Genomic DNA, 16,792 nt, shown 5'->3' with positions numbered 1-16,792 from the left:
ATATATGCACAGGATGGACTTGCCGGCTAGTTGGTTGAGCATTTTAGAAGAAACAGCGCAACACAAGGACGACGCAAAAACATGCCACACCACGAAGCGCTGGTGTGGTTGATGCTTTTTTTCGTCCTTGTGTTTGCGCTGTTTCTTCTTCCACGATACACGCACACCACAGGTACGCGAAAGTTTAGGAGCATAAGTGGTTAACTCTGTTTTCCCCGTTTTCTCTCAGTGTCAATGGCACAGTGCGTTGCCCGGAATTGTGCACGCTTACCCCCATATGCAGAAATGCATCATAACTTGAAGCCCATGCTTGACTTGATCTAAACGACGCAAGTCGTGAACGCACCAAAAGAAAGGCAGTGAGCGTCTTGGGGGACGTTCGCACCAGGCGTCGTTTATATCAAGTCAAGCATGAGCTTTGTATTAAGATACATTTCTGAATACGGGGGCTAGACATCTGCTTCTTCCAGAAAATGTCGAAGAAACGCCCGCCAAAACCAGGCACATTCGTAAACTTAACTAGGCAATACGAAGCTCCATAGAAAAAAAGAAGAGTGGTATTAAAAGCTTTCAGTATTTTCCTTTACTCCAAAATAGTTGCGCTCTCGTGGCTTCACTGTACAGAGATAGTGCAGCGTTAGCTAGAAAGCATGAATTTCCTAAATCCATGCCAAAATAAGCTTGTAAAATTATTTAGGTGCTAGAATCCAGGGTTTGTAGCGATCCTTGAAAATCCTTTATTTCTAAAATGCCATTTTCAAGGCATTGAAAGCCCTTGAATTTTTAGAAGTACTGGAAAGTCCTTAAACTTGTACACTTGGCTAGACTTAGCAGACATTGCCAAGCGCTTTTTTTCCCTTCTGTGACACTCTTTCGCATGTCACAGAAAATTGTCTCTGGAGGTAATAGAAGGAAAGCGACATCCTTAAAGTTGAAATTACAAAGGAGCTGCAGATACCACTTTTATGCACATGGAACCGGCGACAAATGTGCTTGGAGGAGCAGAAGCAGGAAGCTCAACAGTTGAGGCATTCGAAGAGAAGCCGTGAAGAGTAAATTGAGAGCGACAGACACAATAAAAAGAAATTAGAAATGACTATTGCTTATTTGATGGTGAAAAAAGCTGAGGCAACAGATGACATCACATACACTGTCAAACCAAACAGTATTCAAAAACTGCAAATGTTGCAGGTCCAAGTAGTTAATTGTGCTATTGCAGAAAAACTTTGAGCACTTTCTTGAAATGCTTCCTTGTGTGCGTTTAGTGGTGGGTGGTGAAAGGCAAATTAGCAGTCTTTTCAAATGATTGAAATCACTGAAATGCGATTTTTGTTTTCTTTTGTTTGCATTAAAGTTAACGGTGTTCTTGAACAAGTTATTGCCTGTCCAAACTACTACACACATTGCACGAGGTCCTTGAAGTTACTGTGTCGGGGCCTCGAAAGACCTTGAAAACCATCGAATTTTTTTCTTCAATATTGCTACGAACCCAGTAGAACAACTGTCATTGAGTAAAAACCTTGGCTGAACAGGGGCTTATACGCAGAGCACAGGAAGACTAGAAATGCAGTAGTAGGCATGGAGGGCCCTGAAAAAAATGTGCCACATCCGCTCGTCTGCCTTATGTTTCTGCACCGACTGTCGCATTTTTAATAGAAGTGCACTTTCTGTTCTACTCCAATAAACGCAACATTATGAACTCCAGTGTGGGGCAGTCCTTCAGCCAGTGCAGAACTTTTTCTGTACATCCGAGTCAGCTCTGTCATTTTTCCAGCATTGTAGTACAAGATTTGTTAAACTGGTTTAGCAGAATATGAGCACTATACTCTTAAATCAGCTGTTTATTTGTATGCACAAGTTCAGGTCCTCAGTTTGGTTGCATGACAAATTGCCATACCTCAATTGATACAAGAAACAATTTTATTACAGTTTAATAAAATCCAAACAGTAATAATCACAACAATATAATGACATACATTTCTTTTGGTACGTATACAGCCCATGTCTTGGCAGTGTATAAATTCAACTATACACCGCAAGTACTGTGTCCTGACCACTATTATTCACATGTGTAAAACCATCACAGCAATTCAACAAATATCACAGTAATTAGTGACATACACTTTGTAACTGCTTTACATGAGCATAATGTATACAAATGGTCCCTGTGTACCTACACATGACTAGTGCCACCCGAGTACTATTACTCACAGGTGTAAAACCAACAAAGCAGTTCTTTAAAAAATATCACAGCGCTGAGTGACGTACATGCTGTAACTCCCTTGTAGAAACTTAATACAAACACGTGAGGACACAGAAAGCTAGCAGTGGGCATACATGGGAATACCACCGCCTCAATACTAATTCACAAGTGTAAAACCAACCAAGCAGTTCTTTAAAGAATATCACAATGCTTAGTGACATACATTTTCTAACTAGCTTATATAAGCTTTGTACAAACATGAGAACATACACAAAGCTAGCGTTGCAAGTGTAAGCTCAACAGAACAGTTCGTTATAGTGACGCACATTTTGTAACTGCCTTATACAAGCTTAGTGCAAGCACAAGAATGCAGAAAAATATAAATTAAACACTTGCTCTATGCATACACAAACAGATCAACAAATGGTAAACACCGCTTTGAAGACAAATGTGACTGTGGCAAAGCGCAGTGCTGTGCCGGTTGAAATTGCCACCCACAAAAGTATTGAGCAATGCTTAAACCACAGGCAATAAAGTGCTGAAAGACTGCGTCTCTAACGTAACTATTTTAATTCAAATTTCTTGAATATAGGGCTCGCTTGCAGATAAGGCATCTGATGCAACTGACCTGATTTTACACCTGCTACATGCATACAATGCACTCAGATATAAATGGTAATAATTATAAAAGGCATTTAAAAACTTGATAGTATGATGAAGATGCATGACTAGAAAAGTTCTGTCCCCCTCGTACTTGTTAAAAAGGTGTAAGTACGACACATTATTTTTTTCCTCAATTTTTGCATTAATGGACAGCCGGGAACCTCGAACCGACACAAAAAAAAAGGTACTGCTATGTTAATAGTGTTATGAATAATTTTTTGTGAAAGCTTTTTTACAGACAAGTTGCAGTCTCGTTTCTGGAGGTTGAGCTGTATCTTGCAAAATAAATTGAAAAGTGGTCACATGGGAGCATGACACTATATCATAATGTTAGTTTCAGTTGACTCTCTTGCCCTACAAGTCGCTGCTCACTGTGGCCAGTGATGCAACAGCAGTGTCTGTGTGATTTTCATCACACTTCTGTCCTATGCCATTCTTACCAGAGTTGGCGGCACATATATACCCTAATTTCGATAGTGTTGCTTTATCAGGTGGTTGCTTTTGATTTGCTCAATATCAGTTGGCACTTCAGCTGCATCAAACTTCTTTTTTACCTCTTCAACAACAACATCAACAACAACCTTATGACACCTGTGTTGTCCTTCTAGTTGCCTACAAAGACCAGTCAATCTAGCAACAACACTGACAGTCTCTACTATCTTGTAATGGGGGAGAGGTGTGTCCCACCATGTGTTCCACATTGTTGTCACTATGTGGGCTGGCTGGGGAGGCAACAACTGTAATATGTTTGCATTTGCATATATTAAAGTGATGCTTGTACTGTGTTATAACACCTAACTTAGTCTTGCACTTGCTGTACAATAACACTGGCTCACAGTCGTGGTGAAAAGCTTTTGTATGTTGAGCAAATGAGTTGTATCCACTACAAAAAAAGTCAGTGATAGCACACATGTTGCTCTACCAGGCCTGGTGTGGTTCCTTCTGACACTGCTGCTGATGCTGACGCGCTGCTGCTTGCCTCGTACACTGTTGCAGCTGCAGTAGACATGGCAGTCTCTGTATCTATTGCTGCCGTGTCATCTGTCATGGTAACTTCCAAGTGGTATCGGGCTCACTTCTGCAACAGAGATGTTGTTTGCCCCTTGAGGGCTCTCACGATCAGGGCCAATAATTTCGTAGGCATTGTCTCCTGCATTGAAGAACCAATAAGAACAGCATGAAATAATAAACATAGCTCTAAAAAGTATGGACATCAAGACTTAACCACAAGCTTTGCACATAAATGACCGGGCTTAATGAATAATACTTGCAGGAGGAGTTACACAATTGTTTGTGTATATTACAGTAAAGCCTCATCAGAAGATACTCAAGAGGCACGGGAAACATGTCTCTCGAAACCAAAAATTTTGAGACACTGAGGAGCCAGACTAGATCACTTTATTATGCATCATCACTAAAGTATGTTTTGATATATCTGAAGGAATAAATGCTCAGGGTGGCTTAAAGGGCCCCTAAACCACTTCTCGACATTTTTTGAACATTTCAAGTAAACACGCGTATCGAAATCAGAATGCCGTCACGATCGACGAAGCCAAATGCCAGAGTGCGTAGCACTGCCGGAGCACCACAATATGAAGAAAATGACCCCGTGCGCCTCTCTGGACCTATCCTGCACCCCCAGTTTGTCCTGACGTCACCAGGCTGTCTCTGATGATGTCACCAGTTTCCGGTGCTGTCGATTGGTCGAACGAAAGTGTACGACTGCCGGCAAGGCCTGCAAGCAAATACACACACTCCTTCTTCCTCGTCGCGTTGCGCGCGATGCCATTGTGGGCAGCCAATGGGGGCTAAGAACAGAAACGCCAACAGAAGGGTCTCCCTATGAGGCTCTTCAACACGAGTCACCATACAGTTCCGTTGTATTAGCGCCACCCCTCGCAGGACGACGGGCCAGCGCGGCAGCAACAGAGCTCGTTGGTGTTGGCCTGTCCCGTAACATTTGGAGGTGTACTAGGCAAGGAAAAGACGATACTGTCCATATGGAGTGTACCAGATGAAAGAGTAAAATGAGTGGGGACTACTTTTCAATAATCAAACACACGTAGCTCCACTATTACTGCACCGTTTCGAAAAATTCTCGTGGCTATCTGTTCATTGCCTTATTGTGTAGAACTGCAACACCGCAACTAAATTTCAACCTCGGTGGTTTAGGGGCCCTTTAAAGAAGACATTCACAGCTTTTTAGTGACTGTAGATTGTGTTAGCTTCCTTCCCAACTCCTGGAATTTAAACACTTCACTTTGCAAGCCTTGTTGCTCACAGTACCTTTGAGGTGCTCTTAGACGCTCGTCAGCTTCAACTGCCGACACTTTTTGCCCTGCACTGTCCTCGTTGCCCTCCTTTTCTGGTTCATGCTAAAAGAGACATGCGCGATTGACTTGTGTAAGGATTGCGTGATCTTTACGCCCTTCGGAGCACACAAGGTGCACAAAGTGAATGTGTCTGGGTTGTGTCCCTTCGAAGTAGTGAATACTTAAAAAGTCATCCTTAGTAACAAAGGTGTCTCTTGTATACAGTATTGTTAACGTGGCAAACATCGGAAAACCAACCAAACCATTTTCAGATGTCTCTTACAACCAAGTGCATCTTGTAATGAGATTCTACTGTACTGAGTATTTTTCAACTATGGATCATCTGCATGTACATATAGTCACAAAGACATGTTGTGTGGAATGGTGAATCGGGAAACAGTTCCTACTCTTACTTTTTGTCCCTAACATAAGCAGCTGATAACAATATGATAAAAAAGCAGGCAATGAGGCTAGAATGGAACATAATCCTTCAGCTCTAAACAGTTTTTTGGGCCCACATCATTCCCTCATATGACATAAGGAAACAACTTGATTGCAGTAATGGCTGCATGTGATCTGAGTAGATTGAAACAAACTATACGTAAGGTTATCCTGCTGGTGATCCTGGCTGCGCGATGCTTCTCATGCTTTTTGGCACGATTCCTTTTTTTCCACTCCACTTTTTTTTCAGATTTTCTCCCCTTTCCCTTCCCCCTTGTGTAAAATAGCACACTTGAAGTATCAAATCTGTTGAACTAACGTGTGTATCAAACCTGTTAACATGTGTGCTTCTCTGTGGTCTGTGTTGTATTTTTGCACTCCACAATTCAATTCAAGATGAAAGATGGAACGTCCCTGCCTTTAGTTTACTTGTGTGTGTGTGTGTGTGTGTGTGTATGTCTCTCTCATGTTTTGAAATATATGTACATTCAGGAATGCCTGCATGCCCTTCTCTCCTGCTCCAGTGACGAAAAGGAGAGCCTGTTTATGTACCATAGTAAAAAATTCAAAGGTTTTCGCTGTGCCCATTACATCCCTTATCATATGGATCTGTCACAATACAGAGTAGCAGTGGTCCATAATACTAGCCCATCCCAACATAATTATAAATTAACACATACCGACATGCTGCGAAACAGCTGTTGCGAAGCCGCTGGTGAAGGCAATTTCCGCAGCACTGCAGTGGTACAGCCGAGTTCCACCTGTATAGTGACAAATCCATATGCGTGTTAGCAACTCAGTAGTTGCTGATGGTTTCATAAGCTTTACACTACACAATAAAGTAATCTAGACAACTTTGTTGGAACAAATGCACATAATTAGGACACCACTTAAACACTAACACGATTAATTGCCCCCAATCTCTCACTCACTAAGGGATAATACTACTGAAACATCGGTGGAGAGCTCAGATTAACACAGCCCATAAAGGACAAGCGTTCTTTGAGGAAAACAGCTATAACAGCGGTTAGTTTTCTTGATCATTTTATGTGGTAGCTTTGATTTAAATGCCATGCAGTACTATAAAATACGAAGTGCCGCATTTCTAGCAGCAGAAGGCGTCGTCAGGCTCATGGTACAACAGATTTTTGCACTGTTTGTCAGTGAGCCGACACATACAAAGAAAACCGAATTCACACATACATATACAGTGTCAAGTGCACTTCTCCTTCTGAAAACGCAGCCACCAGTTCCAATGTTGCTGAAAGGAAAGGTTATATAAAGTGCGAGACTGCATGGAACTGCCACTTATGACTGTAAATGTATGGTCTGCTGATTGCAGAGGTAGTCACATGCTATTTCTAGTCTCCTTTAGAAGCATTACTAAAGAATAAATTAAAATCTATTCATAAGTCACGAATTTCATGCATCCACAGTTTGGCTAAATAACCTGTGAGAAAAAGACATGTTTACCTGGAATAGCAACCTTTTCTCCTGCTGCAAAACTTTCCTTCGAATTAATGAAATAACTTTACAGCGTCATAATGCGTTTCTCGCAACTACTTGCCGGCAGTGGCGAGTTAGTGTTTATATCCGACTCATTGGGCGACAATACTGCCAAACACAAATGCTTCACGAACACGAGAACACGTCCCTCGCAGAGAATAGCAACCATATATGCCTCTGTGAGACATGATCGCACCTTTGTGGTCAAAATGTACATTAGAACGACATCACCATCTCATTAAAAAAAAAAAGCCTCCGTACAAGGCAGCCGCCAACTGCATAATGTGAAATTGCAACTGATGTCCACTTACTGGTGGCCTGTGTTTGAGTCACTTTTGGCAGTTGACTGGGTGCTGAGAAATGCACGTCCTGGGTTGTCCCTGCAAAACATACAGGGTTGTGTCAAATGTTGAAAATATATATATGCCGGCATTTCATCAGTCGCAAAACAAACGAGTAAACTAATAAACAACTGTAATATAAACAGAGTACACATCATAAGATAGGCCGTCAACTGTTAATGCATTACGCAAAAAACCTAATGCATAGGAAAGACTATATGTATACACACGATGCTGACACACAATTTAATTCGCTCTAGGTTTTTCCGTGCAGTATATTCAAATTATTATGTCTCGTGGTTAGAGCAAAATTAGTGTAAATTACAAACTAAATTATCTACCCTGTAAACTTTTCTTCAATATGCACCTGTGCGCGCTTCGAACGAGTAGCGTTGTAAAATTTACGTACATGGCATTTAACATAGTTACTGAACACGGATTTCCTTTGCCCTGTGTCGTGTACAGTGAGCTACATATATCTGCCCCCCCCCCCCTTTTTTTGTACTAGCCATACTGCGTGCCACTGCACCTATACGCACGTCAATAAGCCTCACGACACAGAAATAAAAAAAGCGCCAATCACCCATGCCTGCATGTTGTAGTGGGCCTAACCTAACCAAGCATGGGCTGTTGCTTTTTATAGTAAACACAGGCACCGTGCTCATTGCAAGTATGTATCATGTCGCTAAGCAAATATGCAATTTCATTGTACCACTATTTTTTTATCACATGGATATATCTGTTGAGAGGCAAGACAAAAAGCAGTCACTTCTCAGAACTAATCAGCTTTCTTAAAACACATTTTTAACTTTTCAATGACACTTGCTGCTATGTGTTTGTCTCCAGAGAGCATACTTGATTTGACTTTCCAATCAGAGACATTACATAAATATACCATGTTAAGATGACTGCCTGGAGCACGTGAGAATTTTCATCTTCGTGTAACATACTGTATCTTGATTTTGTTGACGTTTGGTCAAATGGTACACCCAATATACCCACATACTAGTTTTCTTGTCCGAATAACATGCCAATGTATTTTGATTTTTTGGCATTGGCACCTCTGCACTACGTGAAGTCACGCTGCACTGGCTCTTTCACATCCTCGTGTCCTTGCAGCTGCCTTCTTGCGTTATATAAAGCGGGTGCCTGAAAAATATTGTATGCAAAAGTCAACACAAGGGCATGGTGCAAAACAACATCAAGACAGTCAAGGCCATGGCAATAAAAAAGTCTTAGCTCTTAGTCTTCCTAGTGAAATGCATGCAAAACATCCAAATGACTGCAACAGTCAACTGCTAAACTAACTTCAATTTTTAGATTTAAGCAAAAAAACAAATAAACCACAGTTCATCCTTGTTTTTCATGAATGTTAGAATACTCCTGCTAATGAATAGAATATTGGTCATTTTCAGACGTCATAGGTCTGTCATGAGTCTGGTGTATCGCAAACACCACTTGTGACACATCCTAAGCACGTGCCGTGTGCCCCCCCCCCCCCCGCACCATCCCTGGTTGTGCCACTGCTGAAGCCATAATTTGAGGATTATAGCTGCAAACATGATGCTCAGTAGGGATGAAAATATTGTCCTTCAGCTCAATGGATATATGGATGTGCCTATAAAAAAGGGCAACAAGGTTTGTTATGGCAAGCTTACCCACATTTCAATACTAACAAGTTCACTGCGGCCTGCATCTAAGCTTACTAAAAGGCATGAACTTATTTTCATGCATGAGGTGCGCAGTGGAGTTCATTTTTGACAGACCCGACTACTGCTGCAGTTTGAAATCTAGCATTTTAGATTCTTGTAGGCATGTAAAAGTTGCAGTTAAACCGCAGTTATTAGTTTATTACACCAACCTATTGTTCTGTGTACGACAGACTGGTAACACGGAATTAAAGCAACATTTTATTTTGATATTTTATTTCTCTACTAAAAATATTCAAGCGATAAACACATCTTGATCTGCCATGCTATAGCAAAATGCACACATTACGCTTGTAACCCCCAGAGGAAGGCTGATTTAGCTGTTCATATGACATAACTCTGACACGCCAACTCATATTAGCAAATGCACAGGCATGTCCAAAACAATAAGCGTATGCAAAGCGCCCCTGCAATTGTAATTCCACACAGCAGCCGTTATATTCGATGCCGATGCGTAACTAGCTGCTCGACAATTCACCGAGTTCGTAGACATAAGCATCCTTTCAGTTTCGCACCGTGCACGAAAACCGCAACAGGAGACAAAACCAGACCTATAATCACACCATTTCAACATGAGCAAAAACAGTTCAGTCTTAGGGATAAACACTGTGAGAGCGATTTAGTGCGCGACGGCGACGAGCGACGGCTTCGAGCGACAAAACGGGCCGTCGCTTGAACAGATGGCTCGGTTCTGGAAATCTAGAAATCGTTGCTCGTCGCCCAGAAGTGCTATGAGCGACTAGCCAATAGCGCGAAGCCGGAACTGGATGTAGTACATACATCGCTCAAATACTACCGATTGTCGCGCGGAACGAGCAAATGATTCAATTTTTATACGTGCAAGGATAAGAACGTACTGCAAGACCTCCGGAAATATTTTATGCTACTTTTTATAGTGAAATACATCAACGTAAATTACTAAAGCACGCGTCACGCGTGACTGCAACCCTCATGCCGGCAACACCGGGGAGGCGTCGCTCAAAATCGTCGCTCGCACGGAGTACGACTTGTAGGCGACGAGCGAACGCGACAGCCATCTCCGTCGCGTCGCTTGTAGCTGCCGCGCGCAAGATCGCTTATATGGGGTTTATACTTTTATCAGCATAAAACATGGATTCCTCATGCGTTTTCAGTAAGTTCAAGATAACGCGCCCAACTGACCTCTTGCAGCATGCAGCTGAATGCCTGCGGCAAAGTTTCTAACTAGCACTGGTGCTGCACGTAACTTCAGTGGTCGCAGATTCCCCCTGCGCGAGACACCGTCAAGCGCGCGGTTTATTTATAAAAAAAAAGCATGCTGCCAGCAAAATGACGCCTTCTATTATGTGATTCCTTAGTTCAACAGCGTTCCGTACACAGTAGACTGCCAAACTGAATAAATTCAAACACACAAAACGCACGCTAATCACGCTCCGCATAGGCTCGGAATCACGGGCTGGTGAACTAACCATTTTAAGCGTCCTCTCGCCTGGCGTCTTATTGAACATACCATAGTTCTGGCAGCGTTTGCGATTTTTAAAGCTCTTACGGACAACGGCAAAGTGATAAAATCACATGCAGTTATCGCGACGACTGGCTTTTTCGATTGACATCGAGAGACACAGCGCGTATGCCTAGTCCTTTGTCACGTCGGCTAAGCGCAGCGACGACTTCCTGGCGATAGCATGACATATACGGAGAATGTGCACCTAAGTTAGAATTCACTTACCGTGGAGGATTTGTTGTTATATCCAAGGCATGACGAACGACTGTCGTGTTTTCGTTGCGACGCGAGATGGCTGACACACGATCTCCCTTGGCTGGCCTTCGCTGTTGCTCGGTGGACGCTATGGTGGACGGATCACCTTTCTCACGTGACCTTTCTCCGCTGCTGTGTTGTTCCGCGATCTTGAGCGCGCGCGCGCGGTGGAGCCACTCCGAGTGAAAAAGTAGAGCGCTCGCTACGCGTTCCTTTGAACTGCGGTGGCCTGTTCTCTTAGAAGTAAAACGATGTGTTCTTTGCTCAGCGTGCATGAATGATACATTGCCATGTTCGGGGCCAGCCACCTACAGTTGAAGCAGAAGATTACGCTACGTTTTGTTTTTTATCGCCGCAAGAGTCTCTCTTTTCTATTGTCGCAAGAGTCTTTTCACTCTCTCTCTCTGAAGGGGAGAGTGAAAAGCACATTTCACTCTCTCCTTGGTGACAGAGTGAACAATGCATTTCACTCTCCTCGACATTTTGCGAGAGTAAAACGACGCTTTGAAGAGTGAACCGGCAGCTTCACTCCTGCGATACCCTTCCTAGTTTTTAGAGTGCAGGGTTAGCGCAGAGTATGAGGTCTATTTCATTCCTAGTGTCGCAATTCGGGCTCCTCCACGTCCACTTTCGGTTATCCTGCTTTCGGAAGAAGGTATTCATTATCCGCAAATTATTCCGTTCTGCAACCTCTACTAATAAACTCTCCCCTGCTATTACTATTGCCTATGCCATATTCCCCCCACTGCTTTGTCTCCAGCCTGCTTCTTGCCTACCGTGGCATTGAAGTCGCCCGTCAGTATAGTGTATTTTGTTTTGACTTTACCCATCGCCGATTTCACGTCTTCATAAAAGCTTTCGACTTCCTGGTCATCATGACTGGATATAGGCGCGGAGACCTGTAGGACCTTCAATTAAAAAAAAATTAAATTATGGGGTTTTACGTGCCAAAACCACTTTCTGATTATGAGGCACGCCGTAGTGGAGGACTCCGGAAATTTCGACCACCTGGGGTTCTTTAACGTGCACCTAAATCTAAGTACACGGGTGTTTTCGCATTTCGCCCCCATCGAAATGCTGCCGCCGTGGCTGGGATTCGATCCCGCGAGACCTTCAATTTGTACATCTTATTAGGTTTCACAAGACCTGCCACCCTCTCTTTAATGCAATAGAGTTCCTGCATGTTACCAGCTATCATCCTTATTAGTCAGGAATCCGACTCCTAGTGCTTGTCTCTGGTAAGCCCCGGTATCACAGGGCGTGCCCGCTTTCTAGCACTGTATGTGCCCCTCGGTAAGGACGCCTATGCATGGGACAATGATCAAAACGAGAACAAGGTAAAAGCGGGAGCCAACGTTTCGACAAGTATAGTTGCCTTTTTCAAGGCGACATATGCTTTCCTCGGCACAGTATATATAGGTAGGGCACTTCTAAAGGGGAGAGGGGGTAAGACGGGTGGATGAGGCAACGACCGAAAATGTGTTAGCGGCGAGGGTGTAGAATTGAGAATAAACGGGTGCTATGCACGCGGCCGGTGATACGGCTGTGTGTCAGCAGGCGTGTCAACGGCTGTGTGCATAGCACGCCTCTATTATCTGGTCACTAAGTTGACTGTTTGGGGATGTTGGTAGGACATGAATGCAGCTTTCTGCGCACAAGACGAGGACGAAGAGGCTGAGAAACAGGAGCGCAAACTTAGAGCATTGTTTTATTTTGAAGCAAGTGGCCACATATATAGCAGAATCTGTGAATCGTTGGAGGTCCGTGGCCTATCGCCTCTCTGAAAGAGATAATAAAAGGAGGGGCGGAAAATAAGGCTCTGGAAAAAAAAATGCTGAAATGGAACAAATATATAAATAAAATAAGCAAAAGAAGACAGGTAGGCAAAAAAAGAACTTTTTCTGGTATTTATATATTTATTCCATTTCAGCAATTTATATTTCACGGGCACGTTTTCTACCATTGCTTTTACTATCTCTTTCAGAGAGGCGATAGGCCACTGACCTCCAATGAAGCAGATAATAGAGGGGTGCTATGCACACGGCTGTTGACACGCCGGCTGACATACGGCCGTGGCACCGGCCGTGTGCATAGCACCCGATTATTGTGAATTCTACACCGTCGCCCCTAATACACCTTCGGTCATTGCCTCCCCCACCCGCCTTACCCTCTCTCACCTTTAGAAGGGTCCTACCTATATACATATACTGCGCCGAGGAAAGCATATGTAGCTTTGAAAAGGACAAGTCCACTTGTTGAAACGTTGGCTCCCGCTTTTACCTTGTTCTCGTTTTGCTCATCGTCTTGAATTTACACCTCTCGCGTTCCACTTGTTTTCTATGCATGGGACAGATACTCCTGGTGTCATTTGCGATGCATCACAAGTTTCTTCTGGCTGAGATGAGGCGAAACAAAATCGAAAACGTCGCTGTAAGCGGTTAGCAAGCCACGAAGGTCGTAAGACCAAGCAGCGGAAAGGTCTGGGGCAATCGTTGCGTCAAATTGGACGTCAAATGAAGTGCTGGTGTCAGGGCTTCCAGAAGAGCGCGGGGCATCGATAGTAAGGGCCCGAGGGTCAAGTGCGTCTAAAGGCGCTTTACTTCTCAGCGTCATACCTTCAGAAGAGGGTAGTTCAGAAGAGGGATACATGCCCGGTTTGCGGAAACATTACAACGGGGTTACGGGGACTAGACGCTACGTCAAAGGAGCGCCTGGGGAAGGCGATATAACGTAGTCACCTTCACAAACCAGGGGATCTGAAGTCAATGGGACATATTTTGCGGTAGCTGATGAAAGGTGAACAAACTCGGCGACACAAGAGCGTTGGTGACTCGGCGGTGAGATGGGCCACAGGAGGGAGTTCTAACTGTAGTTGGGCAGAGGAGTAGTCGATGAGGGCAAAATGGGTACTCAGGAAGTCATGGCCGAGGATGACTTCATGTGGACACTGGTGCAGAATGGCGAATAGAATTGAGCTCTGGTGGATAGCGAAGCTCATACGCGCAGTGCACATTATCAGCGACGCAAGATGTATTGGCGACGCGGCGGGCGTCAAAACATTGCCGAGACAACGAAAAACACGAGCGCTCATAACCGATAATTGCATGCCCGTGTATATGAGCGCGGAAACAGTCACGCCATCCACCTCTATGACCAAAGATTTTGTTGGGGGGCCAACGTCAACAGAGAATTTCCAGGCCGGTTCGACAATGCAGCATTACCTCTGGCAGTTGCACTGGTCAGTTTTCCGAAGAGGGACGGCGAGAATATGGCGACGGCGAGCGACGGGCAATCGATGATCGAGAACGCCCATTCTGTGGGGACGGCAAACGGTGGTCGTAGCGTGGAGTCGGAGCAGGAACATCATAGTGTGGCGGGTCATGGAGTGCATTAAACGGCGAGGACCGGCTGTCTTCCGGGCGGTAAGTGTAGGTGGGACGCCGAGACGAATGCCGACGATAGCGACAATGGCGGGAAATATGATCTATTCCATTGTAGGGAAAGCCTACTGACTTGGTGTGATGTTTGCGCCACTGGTTCGGGTCTTCAATTCTGTTCCAATTCCAACTGTTCGGGTGTTCCAATTCCAACTGTTGAATTCCTCCTCGTGTGTTTGGAACCAAACACGGGCCGCTTTCCTAAGGTAATGGATGATGCTAGCCAGCATTAGAGTCGGACCCCGCGGGCTGTCCTTGCTGTCTCGCTTGTATTCGATTATCCAGTCTTCGACGTCTCTGGTGTCAGTTCCGGAGAAGGTGCAATAGTCTCGGAATTGGATCAAGACAGTCGATGTTGTGGTAGCCGATGCCTAAGCAGCGGACCTCTCAATTGACATGGTCGAATGGCCCACAAGGTGTCTGCTATGAAGTTCCGGGATGAGCTCGTGATTTGCCCCACACCTCCACCAAGATGTAACGGCGACATCTACACAAAAGGGGGTTTATTTACACTGTGTACAATGAGGCTAAAAGTGGGGCACCAACGACAAAGATGGCGGGCGATAAACATCACTTCGTTCTCCTCTTGTCCGCTCTACGCTTCAACATCTTCTATATCCGCAGGACAACTAGTTCATAATAATCTACTCTAGTACAGTAAGTAATAGTATAGCAGTAAGCAGTATTATAGTAATGCGTGCCCTCTAAAAGATGCAGTCCATGTGAACTGTTTTGCTTCACACATATTCGTACGGACAGCCAATGCCTCTTATTACAACCGGACTGTGCATTACTGAAATTATGTTCAACCATCGCAGCAAGAAAAAATAAAATACAATTTAAGCAAGCGAAATATTTGGGCTGCTCAAACATGTCGCGTGAGCTACGTGGTCGAGGTGTGATATATGTCTGTCTAGCTAACTAAATCAACGTGGAATATATACTGCGTAACACGCACCAACTAGTAATAGTTACATGTGTTCATGAGGAAACCTGCATGCCAACATCCTCAAGATGAGTCGTGCTCGTAAGGTGGAGCTGCGTGCAAGCGCTTTCTCAAAGCGATATTTAAGCGTTTGCATTGGGCGCGTGGGCGTAACCATTGTTGGTGCTGAAAATCTAATCAACACTCTTGCAGCCAGTCAGCTGCACGCTTTCTTTATTTTCCAATCTGTATTACGATACCATGAGACAGGCGCCAATGGCGTAGCCGCAGAAGAGATGATATGAGCGCAGGTGATTAAGGGAAGAGGTTAAGAAGACAGCGTAAAGGCGACATTTAGTCGAGGCAAAAGGCGTAGCTCTATGACGGCATGTCCGTTCCTCTCTGTTAGTCCATTGCCTGCACAGATATTTGCGCTGTCATTCTAAATGAGGTCAGAATGACCTACAAAACCAAAATGAACAAAAAACAAAACGACATTAGGTATGGCCCCAAGCTTGGGCGTGAAAGAAAACTGCGTTGGCAAAATGGCCAGAAAATACGCATTATGTAGATCTTGCGTAGATAAGTTTCTCCATCGTGAACTTGGTAAAGCACAAATACTCAAAAACCCCGGTACATTACCCACTCACTAGCATTCGCTTCATGCATAAGAGTATGGCTTTCACCAGTCCAAATTAGTTGTGAGAAACCATTCAAAACTGCCGTTTTTTTCTTCAGTGAAGGGAACGACAGTACGCGTTTCTTTACCACGAGCTTGTGCATGGAAGGATGTAGCGGGTAAGTTCGTGACGATCGTCTGCAAAGTATAATACTTATCAGTGCCCCGAGAGCCGCTGAAAATTTAACGAAAGCCCTCGTTATTTTCGGAGCACCCACACGCCCCGCGAACGAGATGACGTCCCACGCATGGACGCTGCAGCGCACAAATAACCAGCGGCAGTGAGGAAAGCTCGGGCACCCCTTTGAAACAAAAAGCGCGCGTAGATGCGGATCTGGTAATGCGCCGCGTAGCAAGAAAGGAGACCAGAAAATAATAATAATAATAATAATAATAATAATAATAATAATAATAATAAAGACACATAGGTCACGAAGATGGCGTATGTGAGAGAAGGACGTAGGCATTCGGCTGGGATATGGGAGAATGCAGCAGTCATATAGGGTCGATCAATGTTGACAATCTTCTCCATCTTTATCGCTGCAGGAGAAAATGTCGGCAACATTATTCAGGGCGCTTCGCGCGAGACCAGCACAGACTTGCTTTTTGTATTCACGCATGAGATGACGCAGTATTGTTCTGATGCATCATGCGCATATTATCTCGTCTGAAGAGGCGTGTCTTATCTTTGTCGTAACATTTCTTTCTCCGTGGAGGATCTGTCTTCCAGTAGGCTTGAAATGGCGCTCAAATTCTGCCTTTCGTCGTCAACAAAAGGAGCAGAAGATAATGTTCTGGACTACAATCTCGTCAGAACCACTAATGTTGCACGAGGCAA

The 16,792-nt window shown here is 44.2% G+C and overlaps 1 long non-coding RNA gene across 3 annotated transcripts; it reads right to left on the bottom strand.

Annotated features, from left to right (window-relative positions):
- Positions 1-1,902: 1,902 nt before the first annotated feature.
- LOC129380953 (uncharacterized) lies at positions 1,903-11,006 on the bottom strand. Of its 3 annotated transcripts, XR_008609188.2 has the most exons (4): positions 10,884-11,006; positions 7,437-8,615; positions 6,300-6,380; positions 1,903-4,016 (listed from the first exon to the last, which is right to left on the bottom strand). It is a non-coding gene; the product is annotated as an uncharacterized lncRNA (long non-coding RNA). The 3 variants fall into 3 exon arrangements; XR_011890665.1 differs by lacking the exon at positions 10,884-11,006 and having other exon boundaries at positions 6,823-8,944; XR_008609187.2 differs by lacking the exon at positions 10,884-11,006 and having other exon boundaries at positions 7,437-8,944.
- Between the last annotated feature and the right edge of the window lie 5,786 nt (positions 11,007-16,792).

The sequence above is a fragment of the Dermacentor andersoni genome, chromosome 1 (assembly GCF_023375885.2).
Source record: "Dermacentor andersoni chromosome 1, qqDerAnde1_hic_scaffold, whole genome shotgun sequence".
Classification (NCBI taxonomy): Eukaryota; Metazoa; Arthropoda; class Arachnida; order Ixodida; family Ixodidae; genus Dermacentor; species Dermacentor andersoni.
Note: the sequence above shows the minus strand (reverse complement) of the source record. Positions and strands in the feature narration are given on the sequence as shown.